Raw genomic sequence first — 24,375 nt, forward strand, 5'->3', positions numbered from 1 at the left:
CCATAACTTGCTTTGAGATAACAATACAACATTTTGCCAATATACAGTTGACATGATTTTAGTCATCATGTCAAGCATGAATAATTTACAAAATGAATAATTAAACTGCATCACTTTCTCAGCAGTGATGTAACATAAGAGCCTCCAAACATGAGATGTACGGTTCATGTTTGCATTTTTGAAAATCAAGATTTTGCGTGGTTAGTAATTTTTAAGGCCATGAAACACACAATAGATTTTGTAGACTCCAGTTTTCACTCACAAAATTAAAATTTGTTAGACACTTTGTGTTAGGCCGTATCAGATCACACTCTTCTTCTGAGATAAATCCACAGCGTGTCTTCTTCCAAAAACTATAATGAACTCAAACGGGAAAAAGACTGTACCTCTCATTGGTAGATAGAATAGTTGATTAAATAGTTTAATTTAAAAGTAGACAATTCAAGCTTTCTGTAGACATATTTCTCATGTCTGTGAGACAAGTATATGCTGAGTTTCAGATCATTTTCGTGACATGCTCCAGACAGAAGTTCACGGAGATGGCATAAAGTGCATCCTGTATGATTTCCTTTTACAAAACCACATTTTGCTGTTATTGTGAGTGTACACAAATACAAGTAAACCATTTATAGTCTTACTCTTATCTGTATGAACAAAAATTTTGTATTTCTTTCAGTGAAAGGGAAAAATCAGGCGAAAAGTCAGGTGATTGTGCGTCACTTCCGGTGACCACAGAAGATTGACTATGTTATGTTATCAATATAAAAAAACAACTCAAACAGGAGCAATTAAAATAGTGAATTTTGGGGGCATTTCCTGACCCTGCACAACACTATTTTGAGCCAACTCCTGATTACCTTGCTTGCTATGTTGTTGGGGCAGTGGTTGAGGCTCAGGGTTACTGACCAGAAGGTTGGGGGTTCAAGCCCCAGCACCACCAAGATGCCACTGTTGGGCCCTTGAGCAAGGCACTTAACTCCAGGTTACTCCGGGGGGATTGTCCCTGTAATAAGTGCACTGTAAGTCGCTTTGGATAAAAGCGTCTGCCAAATGCATAAATGTAAATGTAAATGTTTTTAAGCTTAATGGAGGGCTATTGCCTAAGTTCTTCTGGCTCTGTGGAGATTTGTTTTTATAGTGTTTAATTTCACAGCAGTGGCAAACAATGTTGAAGTTTAGGACAAACATTATCCTTACCCTGACAGTCGGTGGCGGCATGAAATTTGGTGGCTGCCTCATAATACTCTTTGCAGGGAAAAACCCTCTGTATATCTGGGCAGGATATCACCTTTGCATCTTCATTACTGTGAGACACAAAAAATGGAAAGTGTAACAGGCTTTTGACATGGTTAGTGAAATTGTGTGATTAAAGAGCGTGATCTGCTTCTAAAAAATAATAATGAATTGTCTGTGTGAAAAGGCTATATCATGTTTGCTCTGTTGTTTGTGTACAAAATAGATGGGTTGTTGAATTCATTTTAAAGACATGCATGAAATCCAAAAGATGGATGCTGATTTAATGCATGGGTTTCAGATGGAAAACTGATGGAAAAATGTGTCATTGTAATTTGATGACACAAGGTTTTGTGCAAATCTTTTGTCCAAGCACAGCCTGTTGAGTCACATGGACAGACTTTTATACAAGCACACACTATATTAAGGAGAAGCCTCTGTTTTCATTCATTCTCTGCTCTGTTTATTCATGCATTTGCCTATATGCCATGAAGTGGGCAATTAGCTTTTATGGGTTTATTTGACATATAATAGTATTGCTTGTCTGAATTAGAAACTTAAATAAGTGTTGAGGAGTTGAGACCTGTTCCCCTGTTTTGCTGTTGTATTTCATAAGGATCATGGAAAGCATTCCAATATAATGCATTCCTCACAGAGTGTTCTTTGGCAGCCCAAACACAATATTCTACAGATAATGAGGATAATTATGAGGAGGTGTGTTATGTAAATCTAAATCTAAAGCCAAAAAAAGAAAATACATTACTGTCAGATACATTTAAAAAAAAAAAAAAATTCATAGAGAATAAAATAAACATCACAGAATATGTAGAATATTATTCTTTAACCCTTAAAACATGTGAAGGTCACCAAACACCCTTACATATTCGGGTCTTTTAGAGACCCGACACCTAAATATAATCACAAATGGATCTACAAAATACCCAGATAGTGTCAAATTTTCTAAATGTTTTAAAAAACATTAGAAAATAATACAGTAAAATATATTTTGATGTTTTATTTTTCATACATCAAAGAGAAAATGCAACCAATCAGAACAAATCTAGAACATGATTCATTACTTTCACACTGAAATTTCCTGAGACACAACTGACTTTCAAAAACATATTGAGCTACACTTAACACATAAGATACACCTAAGCTACACACAATTATCTTCTGATGCACTTATTGAGTCTAAATAGATACGTATATAATTTCTGTAGTATACCCAAATAAAGAAATAGCATGCATAATATGTATTTATATGTGGTGTTAATTCATTGTTGCACAGAAAATCAACATGATTTAGTATTTATTTGTATGAAAATAGTACTAGATTCTCTTATAATAAACAAAGAAATAGATATCCTGTGATAACCACAAAAATCTAATTTATGGAAGTATTAAAAAATAAAAAGACACTTACATACTATACCTTGAGTGTAGTCCGGTAAGTTTGTCAGTTTGTTTTGTGTGTTTTATAATTTTCTCTTCCACATGTATCGCAGACATGGCCGGCATGAATGATCAGCATTTCCATGGGAACACTGATTGTTCCTGGGAAACGATAATCAGGCCACTGTTAAGCGTTCCGAGCAACACCTCTTCTCCCCTAATTCACTCCCTTCTTTAGCCCGTCACGTTCTCAGTATATTTGCTAGTTTGTTGTTTGTTGTTGAGTACTAACCTCACTCTCTCTGTCTTGTTGGTCCTGTCTCATGTAGGGCTGCAACTAACGATTATTTTGATAATCGATTAATCTAATGATTATTAGAATGATTATTCAGCGATTATAGCATGATTAATCAATAGCTCTTCACCAACTAGGCTATTCAGCTTGTGCCCTGACTTAAAAGGTTGTATTAAATTTGCTTACTAACAACAAAGAGGACAAAATAATCTTTTAAAAATACCTCTAAATGACATCGACTGAATTAAAGGGAAAACATATTTTTATTAAGTTTAATTCAATAAAGAAATTCACTGCAAAAAAAAAAAAAGAAAAATCTGTTTTTGTCTTGTTTTCCATTTAAAATTGTCTAAAAATCCTTGAAACAAGATACATTTACTTGAGAAGCAACATATAAGATATTTAGACTTGCTTTAAGAGAATGTTTCTTAAATATAAGTGCATTTTGTGTATGTGTATTTTTTCACTTATACTTCTGCGAATGCAGTAAAGACAAAATACACTTATATTCAAGATCTATTCTCTAAAAGAAAGTCTAAATATCTTATATGCTGCTTCTCAGGAAAATGCATCTTTTTTAATGGATTTTTAGATATTTTTAAATATTTCTATTTTTAATGTTATATTCATCATTCTCAGATAACAGTATTTTCTTCTGCAGTATAGTTCCTAAAGTAAATGTACATTGTTTTAAATGAGTTTGAGATATTTTTATTGGAAAACAAGCCAAAACAAATCAAACATATTTGTTGCTGTGTATAATGGGTTGTAGTCTATGCTTTCTCACCTTTTTTTCACTTCAATCCATCTTTAACTCACTCTCTTATTAATAAAGCTGCGTATTACCAATTTTCTTCCCGCTGCTGCATCAGGTGCTGGGATTTGCGACATTCCACAGCCCAGTGACTGCTCTTGTGTGACTGCAGACAAACTGACTTTTGTTAGTCCCTGCGAGCTGAAGCCACGTTTTCTAATTTAAAGGAGAGGTTTTCTACTGCATACATCCTTGTTACTTCCGATCCTGAAAATAAGTTTGTGGTGGAGGTGGATGTGTCTGAGGTTGGTGTCTGAGCAGTCTTGTCGCAGCGCTCTTCCTCGGATGGATAGATGCATCCGTGTGCTTTTTTTTTTCGTACGCCAAATGCCTCAACTCTAGTCAGGCTCCCTGTTTTTCACGTGTTCAACTTCGTACTGTCTTATCTCCCGGGCTCAAAAACATCAAGCCCGATTCCCTATCTTGATGTTTTGAGGTCGAGACCTCCATCGCCCCACCGTATATCATTCCACTCGCTGTTATTTGTTCCATGATCTGCCCGGATGTCCTACAGTGGGGTCACTTATCCAACGTCGCTTGTCATCCAGGGGCGACTTGCACTCAGATACTCATTAGACAGCGATTCTGTTGGCCATCAATAGTGCAGGACATGCATAGATTTGTAGCCTTTTTCCCCATTTGTGTGACTAATAAGACGTCCTGTAAACCCCCTGTCGGGCTCTATGACAGACGCCCCCAATTTGTGTCACATTTTTGGGGCAAAATTCTGTCGACAGCTGGGGGCTACAGTGAGTTTGTCCACTGGGTTTTATCCCCAGACAAATAGGCAAGCTGAGCAGGCGAATCAGGAATTTGTAAAGACCCTACGCTGTGTGGCCTCCTGTAATCCGTCGTCTTGGAGTGATCATCTTGTATGGGTTGAGTACTCACACAACTCCTTGCAGTCATTGTCTACAGGGTTATCACCCTTCCAGTGCAGCCTGGGTTATCAGCCCCCTCTGTTCCCCACACAAGAACCGTCGTACAAGGTTCTTGTGTGGGGAACCTTGCATAAATGCATCTGCCTATGCATTTATGCAGAGTTGCCGACACACCTGGAAGGCCACCAGAGAAGCCCACGTACGGACTGGCACCGCTCCAGTGAGTTTGTCGGTTTGTTTTGTACGTTTTGTCATTTTCTCTGTGTATGGTTGCCTTCCAGTTTTGTTGCGTGTCAGTTGGTCTTCCACGGTGGATACCTTGTATCTGCCCGCATGTCGGTATTAAGATTGCCCATCTCAGCTAGGCGTTGTTCTGCACCTCACAAAGCTTCAATGGAGGATTCTATGAGTCAGTTCCTGACTTCCACAACGCACAATCTCATTCTATGAACACACTCTTCATGGATTGCCCCTATCGGAGATCACTTCCCGCTGCTGCAGCCGGTGCCGGGATTTCGACATACCACAGCTCAGTAACTGCTCTTATTTGTTGTTAATAAATCCTTTGAAACCTTTCCTCTGCTCTTGGGTCTGTTTGTTCTCGCTATTGATTGTTACATTGTGTCTCTAGTGACCCTATACACTTTTGGAACTTAACCCATTATTATTATTATTGTTATTTGTGTCAAAATATTTATAAGTGAGACATTGAGAAATACTAAAGAGGTATGGGCACAGTTCCAAAAAATGGATGAGTTACAGGGGGTGGTATGAGGTTCTGGGTCACTAAAGACCTGAGGTATGTGATAAAGGGTTAAATGACATTTTAGAATCTTATGATTTTGTGTTCTGTCACCAGATAGTCTTTAAAATGTATAAGCTGAAGTCGCAGCTTTCTGAGATCCATCCTTTTATTGCTGCCAATCTAGAATTGCATATTATAAACAATAAGCCTTTTGATCATCATTTTATAATCCACTTACATGTCAAAAACATTGCCCTGCCTATTAGGAAATGGCAAGTGAAGTAATATTTAGGCGTTTTGTATTTCTCTAGAATTCATGTAAATTAAAATACCAGGTCAGTATCCAAAGAACATGGAATCTATTTGGTGATTTAAAAAATGAATGCAGTATGGTCCAGGTGGAATAACTGTAAACAAGGTACTTTAGTAATTTAGTACAATGAGCAAAATATGATTTACTTAAGAGAAGCCTCACAAACTCTCTCTCTTCCCTCTTCCAAACACCTCTTCTTTAACTCTATAGTGACACAACAAATAGAGGTGACCTTGAGCTGCACTGGATTTATTTTATCCCTGCAGTAGTAAAAGAAGAAAACTTTCTTTTACCCAGAGAGTAAAAGAGAGATTTCACATAGTCAAAGCTCAGAAAGCATCATTGTAGTTTCTAAATTCCTGCAAATCTTTTACATGACATGCACATGCAATTCAGTCAATGTTAACCAAATTGCATTACCTCTGGATGAAAATCATTAAAACCCCCAGCCACAGCGTTCCCGACATGGTCACCTTTCACATCCTTCTGCCATGATGCTTTTCAGCAGATGCTGGTCTCGAAGCCTCGTAAAAATGACTCTTGAAGGTGATTGACATCTGCTGGAGGAGATTTAATCAGCAGGTTTTTGAAGGGAATGTGACACAGGCCATGCTGCCCTTGTTTGTGTCACTCAGTCAAAGAGCAAAGTTTGCTTGTTTTGTTCTGATTAGTGGTCGATTGATATGGGTTTTTCCATATATTCCAATATTGATTAGGGGGCCAATGACCAATATAATGCATGTAATACAATACAAAAATAGCAGCGTAGTTCTAGCGGGAAGACTAGCAGGTGTACTACATCACATCATTAGCTGGGTAACTCCTAGCCAATCACATGTAAGCCATTGCTTTATAAGTCTGCTCACAATCTATCACATTGCTGTTTCAGTGTGCTAACACGGCAACCTCCACCACCACCAGTTGAGCCCCGTCCTGCACGGTTATAGGCTCATCGCCCCTGCCTCCTATCTCCGGCAGGAGATGATGGATCCGAGTACAACTCCCTCGGACCGCCAGACGGGACCTACGCCAAAGTGGCACTATAATTGCCAAACGGGCATCTTATTTTTTATTTCATTTCGAGAAAGAGACAACTGGATCAGAGAACCAGACAGCATTCTAAAATCACTGTGAGGATCTGTTTGATTTTGATTTGCTCTTTAGAGTGAAGAGGCCATTTGCTGTTTTCAAGGCCCCAACACTCACAAGCTGTGTTACAGGCCTGCAATAGGCTGGGGAAGTGAGTGTGTGTGTGTGGGGCATACGTCTGTTGTATTGAGTGTTATTACTGACTAATTGCATTCTAATTACTTCAGCAAGGGAATTTTTGGTGTTTCATACTTTGTTTGGTGTTATTGAAACAAAAGAAGTGTATTTTGAGACACTGAATATCTGCAACTAATTTAAACTGTTTAAACTATTTTAAATTTTGTTTGCTGATAACTTCAGTAGGGCTGCAACTAATGATTATTTTGATAATTGATTAATCTAACTATTATTACAGTGATTATTAAACTGTTTGGCAATTATTGCAACGTTTAATCATTAGCTCTTAACTGATTATTAGGATTTAATTGAACTTAAAAGGTTGTATTAAACATGCTTAATAACAATAAAGAGGACAAAATAATCTTTTAAAAATACCTCTAAATGGCATTCGCTGAGTTAAAGTGGAAAAAATACTTTTTATGAAGTTTAGTTCAGTAAAGAAATTCACTGCAAAAAAATCCTGTTGTTATCTAGTGTTTTTGTATTGTTTTCCATTTTAAATTGTTTACAAATCCTCAAAATAAGATACATGTACTTGTTATTTAGACTTGCTTTAAGAGAATATATCTGAAATATAAGTGTATTTTTTCACTTGGTTATACTTCTGTGAGTGCAGTAAAGACAAAATATACTATACTTAAGATCTATTCTCTAAAAGCAAGTCAAAATATCTTATATGCTGCTTCCCAGGTGAATGAATATTTTTTGATATTTTTAAATATTTGTAGTTTTTATTATATTAAACTTTGTCATATTTTTTTTTTTTAGTATATCTGCTAAAGAATGTACATTGTTTATATATATATTAGCACCCCATTCCCTTAACCTTCAATGGGCAGAGCACTGGGTTCGAACTGTGTGTATAATATATATTATAAGCACCTTTTTAGGATATAATAACTCTAGGTGTAATAATTAAGCTTACATTACAATAAATATTTGATTCTACAAAGTGCATTTTTGACACTCGTTTGCTCTGAGAACATGTGACTATATGATCTGACAATTTTATTTATTTTTTGAACTCTAATCACCTTGGTTTGCACTCTTTCACTTCACTGGTTGATCCTCCAGCCAGATCAGGCATGTGATGAGTTTAACTTAAGTTAAAGAGACAATTGAATGCCCACCACTGTCATATCTTGAGTCTGAAGGTGGAGTTGTCACTCACTTCTAAGTTGCTATGCTGCACTTTCCTACTGTAACCTCACCCATTCCTCTGTAGGGGCTTTTTCGATCTAGTAATGTAATGCAAACCTGATCATTATCTTTCTGTGCCAAAAAGCACATGTACCTGCTGTTGAGAAAATGCATGAGAGATAGACTGTGTGCTTTTCTTTGCTTTCTTTTTACAATAGGCAAGACTAGGCAAGTTTATTTACACTCACTGAACGATTCATGCACAACAGTCTCTAGAGTTTACTCAAAATGGAGCCAAAAAACAAAAACATCCAGTGAGTGGCAGCTCTGCATACAGAAATGCCTTGTTGATGAGAGAGGTCAATGGAGAATGGCCAGATGGGTTTGAGCTGACAAAGTCTACAGTTACTCAGATAACCGCTCTGTACAATTGTAGTGAGCAGAATTGCATCCCAGAATGCACAAAACATTGAACCATGAGGTGGATGGGATACAACAGCAGAAAACTTAGTGTTAGTGTTTCTAATAAAGTGCTCAGTGAGTGTATATAGCATGTTTAATTTATAACTGTAATTTTAAGTGCTTTACGTAAAGACAAATGAAAAGCCAATTTTAATTCAAACATACATATTAGTATTATACATATTAATATATTAAGAATAAAAATATGTTTTACTGTGTGTGTGTGTGTGTGTGTGTACACACACATATATATAATGATCAGAATGTATTGTACATATTTAAGTAAACCATGCATAAAAAGACTGAATGAGAGAAACCGAGAGAGTCTAACTGACAGTCAAAGTGAGAGAGTTGAGTGATAGAGAAAGTGATGTGGAGGTGAGTCAAGGTATTTGGTCATAAGACTCTCAGTTTGACACCACTTAAAGATAGACACAATTAGGCCTTTGGTAGACACTCTCTGCAGCGACTTAAAAACAGACATGCATGTTACCTCTCGCGCACAAATTCACTCACACACCATCAAAAACAGGAAGCCGTCAGTCAGTGTAAAACCATTATGCTTCTTTAGCTCTTGCAAGAACAACTCTACTGATATCAGATAAAAGTCATGCCATACTTCTTCTCACAAGAAACTTCTCTTTCATAGTCTTTAACAAACAATGACTCACACATTTGATTTTTTTTTTTAAGAACAAGGTTTGTGTAAATTATGCTCTGTGTGTTTGTGTTTACCCTGCTCCCAGAGTCTCAGGGCTGTCCCCACAGGATATATTTACCACAGCACAAGTCTCATGCATCTGCAGGTCAGCAGTCAGCATTTAGTAAAATACACTTTCAGAAACAGTTTCTGTGAAGATGAATCATGACAATGCAAACATGTTTGTTGCTCTTCGTGTTTTCTCTCTCTCTCTCTCTCTTTCTCTCTGTCTCTGTCTAATAAAAAATATAGAGGAGATGAAACCACAACGAATTATAATTGTAACATCTACTTGGTAATATGGCTACTAGTAATACAATATTTGGCCCAGTGTTTTGTTCTATGCATTTACAATTGAATTACACATGTCAAAATTTTGAATATTATTGGGGCTTTATAGTTCATGGTAATATTAATAATGTTCATGTTTGATTTTAAAGAATTATGTTATGAAGAAGGTTAGAGACTAGCTGTTCTGCAATCATTTATTCAGGGGCTTACTGTAGATTTTAGCTGAAGTGTGTTTTTACTGTGAAACATAAGGCTGATGTGTGTTTTCTGGGTACTGAGTGATGTTCACTTGATGTACTGAGTGTGGTTTAAAGGGTTTGTTCACCAAAAAAATGAAAATTCTCTCATCATTTAATCACTTTCATGCCATCCCAGATGTGTTTTGACTTTCTTCTGTTGAATACAAACAAAGATTTTATAAGAATATTTTAGCTCTGTAGGTCCATACAATTAAAGTGTTTGGTGACCAGAACTTTGAAGCTTAAAAACAAACATAAAGGCAGCATAAATGTGATCCACCTGACTCCATTGTTTTAAGATGAATTCTGAATGCAATAATTTTGGGTGAGAAACTGATCAATATTTCAATCCTTTTTCACTATAAATTTCCACTTTCACGAGATTTATAGTATAAAAAAAAAACTTAAATATTGATCTGTTTCTCACTCACACGTGTTATATCAATTCTGAAGATATGGATTTAACCACTGGAGTCATATGGCTTACTTTTATGCTGCTGATGTTTAGAGCTTGAACGGTCTGGTTACCATTCACTTGCATTGCATGGACCTCCTTTGTTCGTGTTCTGCAGAAGAAAGAAAGTCATACAAATCTAGGATGGCAGAGAGTAAATTAAGATAATTTTTTCATTTTTGGGTGAACTTTTCCTTTAATACAACTGTCACTCCTCTTGATCTATCTGTAAGTAATGATGAAATACACTGTGCAAGTTGATGAATGGAAATAGGACACAAAGTCAGTTCTCTTCCAATTCGATCTTATTAGTCCCAAGTCCCCAACCATTTGACTCTCTCTGTCTGCTTTCTTCCACTTGTTTTTTAGCCTGTGGATTTTGGTAGTTTCAAATGTATAAATAGCATGGGATTGAATAAGTGCTGCAGTGTATTTATGTAGGTGAATGTATGTTATTGGCCGTGTGTGTGTGAGGCGTGCGAGAGAGAGAGCCTTGTTTGCATGTTTCCAAATGAAAGAACCTCTCTTACTAGTCTTAGCTTGTTTTAAATTCCAACTCACTGAATCAATGTAGCGAATGCATTTTTGATGGAAAGCAGAAAGCCTGATTTATGTCACATTGTAATTTACTCTTACTTCTGAAGTAGGCCTACTTGTTGATTAAAGTCTAAGTACACATTCAGATATATACATGGTTTAGACAGTAAAATGGCAGTTTGGCCATCTAAAGTGATTTTTCATTATAGACTAATCTATGCATAACGGTTTATGTGCTTCTGCTTATCATGCACATTGCTTTTGAAATATGCTCATGTTCCCAGATAGTGGGCTTTCATTGCTCTTCTGTCTGTATTTAGATTTTTTTTAGAGTATGTACACTTTAGTCAGAGGGCAGCTCATATTGAAAAAAACATTTCTATGAGAGTGGACAAGCCTCTAGGTCAGCTGTAGTTCCCAGAGTGGTTCTCAGGTCTGATCTAATACTCCTTTGCCCTCTTCTCTTGCTCTTAACCAGTGAGAAAGAACAGGCCTGTGCATGTTTCTGTAATGCGCACTGTTAGTGAATAACAGGGTGGGCTGGGCTGCTAAAGACAACATTTGTGTGTGGGTGAGGGTGCTCTCTTATTACTGCAATGCTTTTAATAGTGTGACATTATAGACAATTAAAGTCTGGGGTTTTATATTTTAAATCTCTTGTTGAAGATGCTTATTTTTTATTTACGGTACAGGTTTTAAAGTATAAACTGTATTCTGTGCTCTGGAAGGACTGTGCACTAGTGCTGTTGCTTTTGGCCTTTTTAAGTAATATTTATGGAAGATTTATGTATAGGTTATATATATATATATATATATATATATATATATATATATATATATATAACCTCAAGTTTTGGAGTTCCATCAGTCCCTGGCACTGTGCCATGTTTTCCTAAATCAGCAAACCAAACTTTTAAAAGTTTATTAATTATTATATTTGTTAGTTATATTAAACTATGGCAGCACAGTGGCTCAGTGGGTAGCACTGTTGCCTCACAGCAAGACGGTCCCCTTATGAGACCTGGCTTACCCAGGGCCTTTCTGTGTGGAGTTTGCATGTTTTCCCTGTGTTCACTTGGGTTTCCTCCAGGTGCTCTGGTTTCTCTAAATTAACCATAAGTGAGAGTGCAAATGTGTATGTATGTGTGTGTTTGACCTGTGATGGACTTGCCACCTGTCCAGGGTATTTCCCTGCCTTCGGCTTAAGACAGCTGGGATAGACTCCAGCACTACCTCGCAACCCTATATAGGACAAACTGCTATAGAATGCAGATGGATGGATGTATTGGATATTATATATTATAATATATTATATTATATTATTATATACATAAGTTATTATTAACTTACTATATTATAATAAGTTAATAATTAAACAACAAATTCAGATCTGTAATTGTATCATAAAGTAATGCATATTGTATTGGAGTGAATACGTATTCATATTTGATTTGTTAAGGTCCTATTCTTTAACTGAAAAAAATACATTAGGTATTATGAACCAATGATTAATTTTTTTTACAACATTTATACATTTACAATTTTTCATTGTTATTAAAATGTTAATATATACAACTGTTCATGTACTAGTATATGTTGAAATTAATATTATCTAAGATAAGTGCTACAAAAGTATTGTTTATTGTTACTTAATGGTATTAATGAAGTTAATTAATGCAGTGAACTAACAACTTTACTACCTTATTGTAAATTAATAAAATTTTCAGCATTGTTTGCTTATGTTAACAAGTTGAACTACCTGTATGTTTGCTGCATTGTGTTTTTACTGCATATAGACCGAATATATGTGCACCTCAAACAGTACTTCTGTTCCTTTGGCACCCTCCCATGTCAAATTCTCCATACGTCTACTTGCGCAGCTTTTCATCCTCTTTTACACCCCCACTTCCCAGCACCCTCCCCAGTGCTTATGCCCCATCTCTCTTCAGTTTGCTCTGGCCCAGCCCTGACTGTTCCCAGGTCAGTGTAAATTATCTTAAAACCCTCAGTCTGCATTAAACTCATACCATACGACAGGCACAGGTGTCAGCCATATCCGCCTAAGCTTCACACACATGCAATCTGAAAGAACTGGGTTGCCAGTGAGCCCTTAATTGCCTCTGAAATGCTTAGGCTCCATTTGCAATAGAAATTGTAGCTTTTTTTTTCACTGCTCTTGCTTTTTTCATCTCGCTGTCATGTAAGTTGTCCTTCATATATGCTAGTGTAAGCTGGAATTGGCCTGGGTCATTGTGTTTTACTGTCCATTTTTTTTCCATTTGTGTGGAAAAGGCAGTCATAGAAATTCACTGAGACTCCTAGGTTGTGCAACTACATCTTGTCTTGGTGATATCCTCGCATTTTTCAGCTTTAGCTGTATAGCATTAAAGATATATTTCACCCCAAAATGAAGTCTAGTCTATCCTCATTTACCTCTTGTAGTTCCAAACCCAAATGACAGCCTCTGTCACCATTCACTTTCATTGGATGGAAAAAGATGCAATGACAGTGAATTATTGACTGAGGCTAACATTCTTGTGTTCCACAGATGAAAAAAAAAAAACTTGTGGGTTTAGAAGATCAAGTGGGTGAGTAAAAATTTGGAGCAGAAGAACTAGGAATAAACCTTGTGTAAATTGCCAGCTTTATGCTAAGCTAAAATGCTAATTCTAGCCATTTTACATGCACATTTCTTATCAAGAAAATTCACGTTGGATCATAATTTCTTTTTTTTTTCTTGTAAGACCTTTGATATTAGGACAAAAATCATTATCTTGATAATCATTTTTGTATTGTTTTTCTGTAAAAATATTTAAAAATCCTTAAAACAAGGTCAATTTGATTCAATTTAGAAACAACACTGCACAAGATATTTTGATTTTTCAGAGAATGTATTTTTAACATGTATTTTGTCTTAATGTACTGGCAGAGTTTTTATAATCAAAACAAGTGAAAAAAATCTACCAGTGCTGAAGAAGTAATCCAAAGTATTTAGAATACTTTACTGGCCTAGAGTAATAACGGAATACATACAAATGACATTTTACAGCATGTATTCTGTAATCTGCAGTGGAATACATTTAAAAAGTAATGAAATGCAAACTAATCTCAGTAAATTCAGTTATCTTTTTGAATGTAACTGTATTGTAATTACCAATTATTTAAATTATAACTATAGTGTAATACAGTTACTTATATTTTGTATTTTAAATACATAGTCCCATTACGTTTATTCCAATACTTCCCAACCCTGGTTACAATGTTGCATTTTCTTCATGGTTGGCTTTCACAAGATTATATTTTAAAATGCACCAAAACTATTTTTTTCCACCCGTAGTTGCTTTTGCATTATTTCTGCAGAATGACAGAATCACTATGGATTTTAGTCAGCATTTTTGATGATATGCAGCTGAGTGTGATAAAAAAAAAAGTTCAGATCAGCTGGTCATCTTGTCAGTTCTTCTCAGTGAGAGAATGATTTTTTCATACAAAACAGATAATCAGTGCTTGAAGCCATTAACTCAGCAGGGAGTCCTGATGGTCAAGTGATTAACACCTCCCACTGAGAGGTGCTAATGGGTGCTAGGTCTCCCTCTGCCTGTCCGGTGATTATGTTAATGAAGCTAACACCTGAAAATCATTGGAAAAATCAGCTAGTGTAGAGCCAGCTTTAGTATTAGCCTCATTCAATTTTAGAATTTGTTTGCAGTGTTTCTGCTAGTACCATACAACAGTTGACCCAAACCGCTTAAAATGGCTGCTGTTATGAAAAAAGTCCCTTATTGTAGTGTTTTTATCATGTCTTTTACATTCTGAGAGGTGAAACATTTCTGGTAGCAAGCTAAGTGAATAAATAGTGGGATTTGTTCTTGCACAAAGGTTATCTCACTGGTTTATCTGGTTACAGAAATAGTAGTGGAAGGAACTGAATCCTGAGTGTGATTACATGCACTTTAAGTGGACTAAATTGGACTAAAGCAAAAATTCATAATTGTAAAATGTCATGTGAACGCTTTAGTTTTAGTTTTTTGCAAAATCGAACTAACAGACCTAGATAATGTGATTGTAGATTGGCTTTGTCCAGCATGTATACATGTCAATCAGACTGCAACTGGCCTTGGCGTTATGCACATGCTTCAAAAGACAGAACATTTACATTTACATTTATGCATTTGGCAGACGCTTTTATCCAAAGCGACTCACAGTGCAATTATTACAGGGACAATCCCCCGGAGCAACCTGGAGTTAAGTGCCTTGCTCAAGGACACAGTGGTGGTGGCCGTGGGGTTCGAACCAGTGACCTTGCTGATTAACCTAGCTGATTAACAGACCTGTGCTTTAGCCACTACGCCACCACCACTCCATGTAGAACATGTAACATTAATTTTACCAATTTTGTGAAGACTATGTCTTCATTTTGGCAGATGCTGTCGATCTGACATTGCACATTTTCATCAGCACAAATATTCAGAAGAGCCCTGATTTAGTCTACTGACCAGTACTGATGATACTGTGTTGATCTGTTAAGGTAAGCCGGTTGTTATGAATGCGGGAAGCAGGAGAAGGCAGACGGGTGGTAAGGATCCAAATGCGGTTTATTTCAAAATAACAAATAAGCAAAACACAAAGAAAAGTCCACGAGGGGAAAAAACTAACTCAAATACAAAAGAACACACAGCGGGTAAAAAGGAATCTCGAGCGAACAAGAACGACATAACAACATACAACAACCGACAAGGGAATGGAGGAACAAACAGGGTTTAAATACACAAGGACACAATAAAGACTAAACGAGACACAGGTGAGAACAATGATGTGTGCAGGCAGTGAGGGAGGCCGGGAATTGTGGGAATTGTAGTTTTCTACAAGGACAGTGAGACTCGGGGCGGACAACAAGGAAAACATGACATGGAATATGATCCGTGAAGGGTGAAACGGAAAACACGGGCAGACAACAAGGAAACGTGACATGGAACGTGAAAAGTGGCATGTGAAACAGACAACACGGGGCAGACAACACAGGAACGTGACACTGGTAGCTAGATGTGAAAAATTAGGAAATTAGTATTACCTTCTGACCTGACTCAGCAAAACTCTGCCTTTGTCTCCCATAATTAAACCCATCTTTGCAGTAGCATCAAATGTCTTAAAACATGTCTTATTTAAAATAAAGTATAAAAAAAACTTTTTCATGATTTAACGGGGATTATTTTCACAATGTCCATAATAAACTACAATTATAAGTATGTAACAGGTGCGAACTATGGCTAAGGTTATCATTCTATGTATGCTATGTGTAGAATGTAAACATTACAAATTACACATTATCTACTGCATATACCTTTTAATTATCATTGAGTGGTTATAACAGCTTCTTTTACTTATCTAATGTGGATAACATTTATAGATTGATGCAGAAAGCATGATATTTATTGAATAAGCAGCCTGAAGCAAATGACCGGTTCAGTGACAGAACTGTTGAAGTGTGCAGACAACAAACCTAGAAAAATACCTTGGAAAATATAGAGAAATAATATATGTTCTTAATCATCTGTTTATTCATGACATCTCTTCACTAAAGTAGAGATTTACATAGGCTTCTGCCTCTGACATCACCATAAGCAGAAGAGATAGCGTACATCTGATCTGCACCATACCTATCACATCACTTCTGAAGATATTGATTTAACCACTAGAGTCTTATGGATTACTTTTATGCTGACTTATGTGATTTATAAAAAATTTTAGCTTTTAAAATGTTGGCACCCATTCACTTGCATTTTATGGACCAAAATTCTTCTAAAAATCTAATTTTGTGGTCAGCAGATAAAAGAAAGTCATAAACATCTGTGATGGCATGAGGGTGAGTAAATGATGAGAGAAGTTAACCCAAAAATGAAAATATCCCTTTATTCAAATTCAATCACTTTATTGTCACTCAACCATATATACAAGTGCAACAGTGGGTGAAAGTCTTGGGTGCAGTTCCGAACAACATAGCAGACATGACAGTGATGATACATATACCAATCTACATTAAACATCTGATTTACACGACACAATTTACAAAACTAATGTACACATAATTACAACACAATACACATATAATAATATACAATTGTCACAATCCCCTGTTGTCTGCCCCATGTTTCACTTGTTAATTGTAATGCACTAAAATTCCCATGATTCCCGGCCCTCATCACTCTCTCATTGTTTTCACCTGTTTGTCATTGAGTCTCATTACCTTGTGTATTTAAACCCTTTTTGTTTTCCATTCCCTTGTTGATCATTGCTTGTTTGTAGATGTCTAGATGCTGTTGTTTTTGCCCATGTTAGAAGTTGTTGTTTTGCCTTGTTTACCCAGTTCGTGTACCCTTGATGTTTTCGTGTTTTTTGGTTTCTGTTTTCCCATTGTGGATATTTCCTTTGTTCCTGTTTTGTCTGTTTGCACTTTGTTTAATAAAAACCCGCGTATAGATCCTCACTCCTCGTCTGCCTCCTCCTACAATCGTAACAACAACGTAAAATGCCTAATAAATAAATACATATTTTTTTATTCTCCTTATACTTTCATTCTCATTGACCATTTTGCCTATGTATTTTCAATCGCTTTCAACTCCTTATTAATCTACAAACAAATAGCAAAAAACTAAAACAAATTTCCAATCAGAATTTATTTCTCGATGCTTACAAGCAAAGTGTGACAACTTTTTCACAAATCGCATGCTCGATAGCCGAGGTAGCGAATGAGTCTGAGCTCCACTCCATTAGGCCTTTCCACAGAATCCCCCAACACTGCTGTGAATAGGCATCTAAAGTCAGATTGTCAGATTCATCAGCCAATCAGATTGATTTATTTGTTAATGTGTGTCTGGTTTTTGGATATTTCAGAGTCCAGGCCTTCTAGCTGGCCTTGAATGACGCAATCGTGCTTTATGTGATGTTCGTAATTTGAAAGTGAAGAGCGTGAGATCTTGCTGACGAGTCGTCTGTCATCACTGCTGGTATTGCAGTTGAGAAAGAGATACTTATGGATTTAAAAACCTAATATAGATTAATTAAACAGGAAAGGAGAACTGATTTTCACTTCAAGCTAATTGGTAAGTGCTTTTTGCATTGTTATAGCAACATCAGGAGTTTTCTAAGTGTAATTTAGGCTATTTGAGCATTCAGTGTTTGATCAAGTTTTGAAAAGTAACCGTGTACCCTGACAAAACAAAATGTATTGCATGCTAAATTTAAATTGTAAATATTACAATCTTGGTTCTGGCTTTCATTCATGGATGTGTTTTTAAAATGTCAATTGGTATTATTTGTTGACTGCCACATAATGTATGATGGGAATACAATGTTTTCTTAATGGCATGAATCGCACTGAAGGCCTAGACTTAAATTGCATGAGCCACGGCTGGTTGTTAAGAGAAAATATAATTTATGACAGTCCACTGGACTGCAAGATTAATAAAGTGCAGTGCTGATGTATATTGATCGTGGGAGATCAAGAGTTCAAAAGTCTGATCTCTTGGGGTAAGAAGCTGTCATGAAGTCGGCTGGTGCGGGTCCTGATTATGCAGTACCGCCTGCCTGATGGTAACAGTGAGAGCAGCCTATGGCTCGGGTGGCTAGAGTCTGATGAATCTCCGAGATCTTTTCACACACTGCCTGGTGTAGATGTCCTGGAGGGAGGGAAGCTCACCTCCAATGATATGTCTGGCTGTTCTCACCATTCTTTGCAGGGCTTTGGGGTTGAGGGTGGTGCTGTTGCTGTACCAGGCAGTGATGCAGCCAGTCAGGATGCTTTAAGGGCTCTTGTCAAATCTGGATGAATTTGTCACTAAGATGAGAGGTTTGGAAATTTTTTTGTAATTATTCCAGTGAAAACTTGAAAATGTCCCACAGGGACATTTTATATAAAAGCTGAAATATAAACCAAAGCAAGATCATGTTTTAGTAATGCCTATTTTTGCAATGTCTTGGCTTTTAAAAATCCTGCGTGGATTCTTATTTCATTGTAGTTACAGTTTTCAGTTTCAAAATAATTTAGATAATTAGCTCTTTACAGCAGTACCGCCGCTCTCTAAATGCATAGTACGCAGCCTGCATAGGGCACCGACCCCGGTCGCGGAACACTTGCTGTGTCTGAAACCGCCCCCTATCCACTATATAGTGCACTAATTCAAGTGTCTGCCATATTGTAGGAGTGTCTGAATTCTGAGTGAGCCATTCGTTCCCTACTTTTGTTCACTCATTCTTACTCACAAAGCACTCTAATTTTGAGTGTACATTTGATGTACACTTGAGGACGGTTAATTGCCCATAATACACCATGGGGAAGAGGTACAAGCTGAGAGTTTACTGCTTCCTTTACTCCTGCAATGTTTTATTTCATGCTGAATTTATTAAATTACTTTTTGACCAAACATTACTTAATGTTGTGCATTTGCTTGTGCCTGCACATCTCTCACACACGTGCCTCGCACCCCTCCTATGCACGTGCAGAAATGCTGTCTGTCTGTGCTCCATTTGTCAATCATACGTTCTGTAGAGCAAAAGGCATTTACACCTGGATATTTACACAGATTTATACAGTTAATCAGCCTTAAGAAGCTGCAATACTTTCCAGTGCGAGGGCGTGGGGTAAATGCATATATACTGCTCATGACATGAGGGACAAAGCACACTGATATATTGCTGCACTTAAAAATTTTTGTCATAAGAGCCACATTACATTACACCATGACCGTCACTTTACACATCAAAGCTTGCGTTATCATTAGATCCACAACTCACCTCAGAGTGCTACCATAAGTTGTAGCTTCAATTTTAATCTTGAAATATCCATATTGGTGTTAAATGAAGGCCCTGCATGACGAAACTATTCCTTTTTCACTCTGAGGTGTGAAGAAAGTGTTTGTCACTTTGTTTGTAGAGCTCGATGCTGCAGCAGTGACTAACTTGGCTTGAGTGACAGTCTGTGACAATACGCTGCTGTGTGAACTTCCGCTGTTAAAAGTCCCATTCAATAGTCTCTCAATAAATTACAAATTAACTAAAATAAACCCAGTAATGTAACTATAGAAATGCCACCCATTGTAACAAGCTGACTAGCGGCTGTTTTTCGAGATGGCATGGGAGTGGTTTTGACATAATTTCATAATGTCACATCTTTTGAATATATCTGGCTCTCAAGATTTTTGGTAAAACTCCTTTCAATTTGTTTGATTTACCAACCTCCAAAGTATCAGCCTCACTTTTTCTCTGAACTTAGTGAAATACTCACTCTTGCCTGTGCTAGATCTCCCCATGTTATAATGCTTGGTGATTTCAAAATCCATATTGATACTGACTGTTCAAATACTATTGAACTCATGAATGTTCTTGAATCCTTCAATTTAACACAGCATGTGAATTTTCCATGGTCATAATGTTTCTACAACTGTTATATAAATTGGCATCTGCGATCACAAAGTTATAGAATTTTCATTTAATTTTCCTCGCTGTAAGTCATACAAGAAAACTGGTATCTTATTGCAACCTAAAAGCAGTCAACCCCTCATCATTCTCCACATTGGTCTGTGCACTCATATTTTCTGACTCTTTGAAACTGTCCTGTCCTTCAAACATCCTCTCAAATTATAATTCAGCTGTCTCAGCTGCTCTTGAGGAGCAGGCCCCATCAAGACAAAGCTGGTGCCCTCTTCTCTCTCATCGCCTTGGTTTACTCCTGAGCTGCAGGCATTGAAGAGTGGGTTGTCGTCTTGAACGACTCTGTAGAAAAACAGGCCTCACTGTTCATTCATTATCTTTTACAGAACATCAGCTGAATTACAGAGCAGTACTCAACACAACACATGCAATTAACTTTTCCTCTATCATCCAAAAAAGCAAGTTGTAGACCGAGAGCCCTCTTTGCTATGGTGAACAAGCTAATTCACCTGCCAGCCCAGGACTCATTTCTGCACTTCTTTCAAGATAAAATTGTTTCCATTTACCAAACATTCTCATCAATCATTTCTGAAGATCCTCTGCACGAATGTCTATCTAAACACCCTATCCACCATTTCTCCTCCTTCACTCCCACTAGCCCATCATCAGTCAGTGATTTAATTTTACATTCAAACTCATCATCCTGTCATTTGGACCCTGCACCAACCTCCCTTCTTAAAAACTGTGAGTCGGTAATTTCGGCACCTATTTCGCATATGATAAACACATCTCTTGCATATGCCATTGTTCCAACTGATCTTAAAATGGCTGCTGTTACACCAGTCCATAATGGTCCCAACTTAGATCCATCTTCCCTCTCCAACTATCATCCTATTTCTAACATGCCTTTTATATCTAAACTTCTGGAAAAAGTTGTAGCTTGCCAGTTACAATCACATCTTGCAGCTACTAATCACTATGACACTTTCCAATCTGGTTTCCGCCTATTCCACAGCAATGAAACTGCTCTCTTTAAGGTTATTAATGGTCTCCTCGTCTCTGCTGACTGGATTTCTCAGTATTCTGATCTTGCTTGACCTGAGCTCTGCTTTTGACACTGTACGCCACAATACACTCCTTTCCAGACTTTCAAATATTGGTATTACTGGCACTGGTCTATCCTGGTTTTCTTCCTACCTCACTAACAGACAATATTTCATCTCTATTAAGAAAAACAAATCCCCTACTGCTCCTCTCACTCAGGGTATCCCCCAGGGTTCTGTACTAGGTTCACTACTGTTCATAATTCATGTTCTCCCACTTGGTCAGATCATCTGTCGTCATGGTCTCAGTTATCACTGCTATGCTGATGACACCCAGATTTATACATCTGCACGTTTTGATGAAACACATGCCATCAGCTCATTTAACTGCCTGCATCAATGATGTAAAAATTTGGTTAAACAGTAACTTCAGTTTAAAAACAGTTAAACAAAAATTGAGATCATGATTTCTGGGCCACAAACACTTAGATGAAATATTGACATTTGTGTCAATATTGATGGAAATCTGACCAAACCCTCTGAAATCATTAAGAAACTGGGAATCACTTTCGATCCATCTCTGCTTTCTCCCATTTACGTCACATTGCACGACTTTGCCCCATTATCTGTTTGAAAAATGCATAACCACTAGTTCATGCTTTCATATCATCATGTCTTGACTACTGTAGCTACCTCTTTTCTGGCCTACCTGCTAAAAATATTGCCTGATTACAATACATCCAAAACTCTACAGCTAGAGTTCTCACTAATACCAAGCGTTCTGCACACATTACTTCCATCTGTATTACGTTTAAAATTCTTCTCCTGACATGCAAAGCTCTCAATGATCTGGCACCTTGTTATATATGTGATCTGCTGCATTCATACACTCATTCATACATGCACCCTTCGTTCTTCTGATTCCAAATCGTTGTCTGTTCCTAGATTTAGTCTATCCACTTTTGGTTGGAAATCTTTCAGTGTAGTTGTACCTAAACTGTGGAAATCTCAGAACCTCTGTGACATCTCCTCTATTTCTATTTTTAAATCTCAGCTTAAAACACATCTATTCTCAGTGCATTATCTATCTGTTACTGATTGATGTTTTATTTCCCCCTTTGTAGTTTAGATTGGAACTTCTGTTCAAATGCATATTAATGTACTTTGTCCTGTTAAATGTATACGGAGTGTAAAGTGTCCTTGAGCTTGTTGAAAGGCGCTATATAAATAAAACGTATTATTATAACTAGGACTGTCGATTTAATGCGTTAATTCAGTGCGATTAATTTGATAAAAAATAACGCATAAAAAAAATGTACGCAATTAATCACAATGCCCCCGGACCGTAATATGGAAGATTCCTGAGAAATGCAAATTTGTAGTACCACCTGTTTACTCCAGAGGGCAGTAAATTAAACTTCAGCTGTATGGCAACACACAGTTTATATAGTGAACAAAACAACCCTTCAGCAGGCAGCACAACACAAACATGCGTTACGTTCTTGCGTTCAAAACACTTGGAGTGCAAATTCGAACTAAGGGATCTCAAGATGTGTTCTAAGTATTAAACTATATTTAACTTGACACAGTGACCTAAAAATGTTTATGTTTATGACGCAACGCACCCGAGACACTACACAAGCATGTTTGACGCAGGTGTACATTGACGGGTCCTTAAACAAGCCCTCATAATACATCTCGAACTGATTGACAAATTCACTTGTGAAATGGATTACTGTGAACTGTATGCCAGTGATTTGCTTATGTTCAATAATATGGTAGTAAACAATACATTGTAATCTAAAGCCGCTTTTTATATTGTCTTATCAATGAATAACTGTTCTGCCTCAAGAATGTAATACATTTGAATTATCTTAATATTTTTAAATTTTTATATATATATATATATATATATATATATATATATATATATATATATATATATATATATATATATATAAATAATATAATATAATATAATATAATTAAAGATTTCATAATTATATATTGAATTATTGTTATATGAGGGGCTTTCTCAGCAAATATTTATATATGCGATTAATTAATCGGGACACCATGTAATTAATTTGATTAAACATTTTTATCGATATTAACCATATCACCAGGAACCAACTTAGGCTGGCTTAAGCTGTTTTTGTCTTCTTCTAAAGGGCAGTAACACAAATCAATCCCATAGCTCATTCAGCACCCTCTGCTCCTCCTGGATTAACTGGGTCCTCTTCCATTTCATTTCAGACTATCCAAATTTAATCCATCCCATCTCATGTTAAGGCCTTTCAGGAAATCCTGTTGAATCTTTGCCACTTTAGAGGAAGATACTCTGTCATTGTTTGGCTAGAATGCTAGAATTACGTCTTGAATATGAAAATGTAATGCCTTTTTAAAGAGAATGTTTTGATCAAAATTGCACAAATTCATGCTAAGAGTCATCCTATACTCTCCCTGCCTCTGCACACTGTCTGTTCCTGCATGGCAATTGGTTCCATGAGATTTAGCGATCTAAAAATAGGATTATTTTCATACAGCATTACACACTAATGTAGCCTTAGCCAGTGTTGGGTGTAATCTATTTAAAAAATAATTAATTAATGTTATCTAATTACTTTTTATTACTAAAAGTAGTATAGTGCATTACATATGCTTTAGACTATAATAGAAAGCACATCTCCCACCCCCCATCCTCACTACATTCTATAGAGGGACTATTGAGAGAATCCTGAGCAGCTGCATCACTGCCTGGTTTGGGACTTGCACCGTTTCGGACCGCAAAGCCCTGCAGAGGATAGTGAGGACAGCTGAGAAGATCATCGGGGTCTCTCTTCCCTCCATCAAAGACATTTACAAAAAACACTGCATCCGCAAAGCAACCAGCATTGTGGATGACCCCACAAACTCTTCACACTCCTGTGGTTCTGTGTTTGTCCTATGTTGTTTTATGTAGCACCATGGTCCTGGAGGAACGTTGTCTCATTTCACGGTGTACTGTACTAACTGTATATGACTGAACGACAATAAAAACCACTTGACTTGACATATAGATTTCTTGTAATCATATTGCAGTTTTTGCCTCTCAACTAAGTAAATTACTTTTAATTACATTTACATTTAGTCCTTTAG

General features: G+C 36.8%; 1 protein-coding gene across 2 annotated transcripts in view; it reads left to right on the plus strand.

The window, feature by feature from the left end:
* kcnq5b (potassium voltage-gated channel, KQT-like subfamily, member 5b) overlaps positions 1-24,375 on the plus strand; it is a 171,777-nt gene that overhangs the window by 2,469 nt on the left and 144,933 nt on the right. The window lies entirely within an intron of this gene.

This window comes from Xyrauchen texanus, chromosome 5, assembly GCF_025860055.1.
Source record: "Xyrauchen texanus isolate HMW12.3.18 chromosome 5, RBS_HiC_50CHRs, whole genome shotgun sequence".
NCBI classification, from domain to species: domain Eukaryota; kingdom Metazoa; phylum Chordata; class Actinopteri; order Cypriniformes; family Catostomidae; genus Xyrauchen; species Xyrauchen texanus.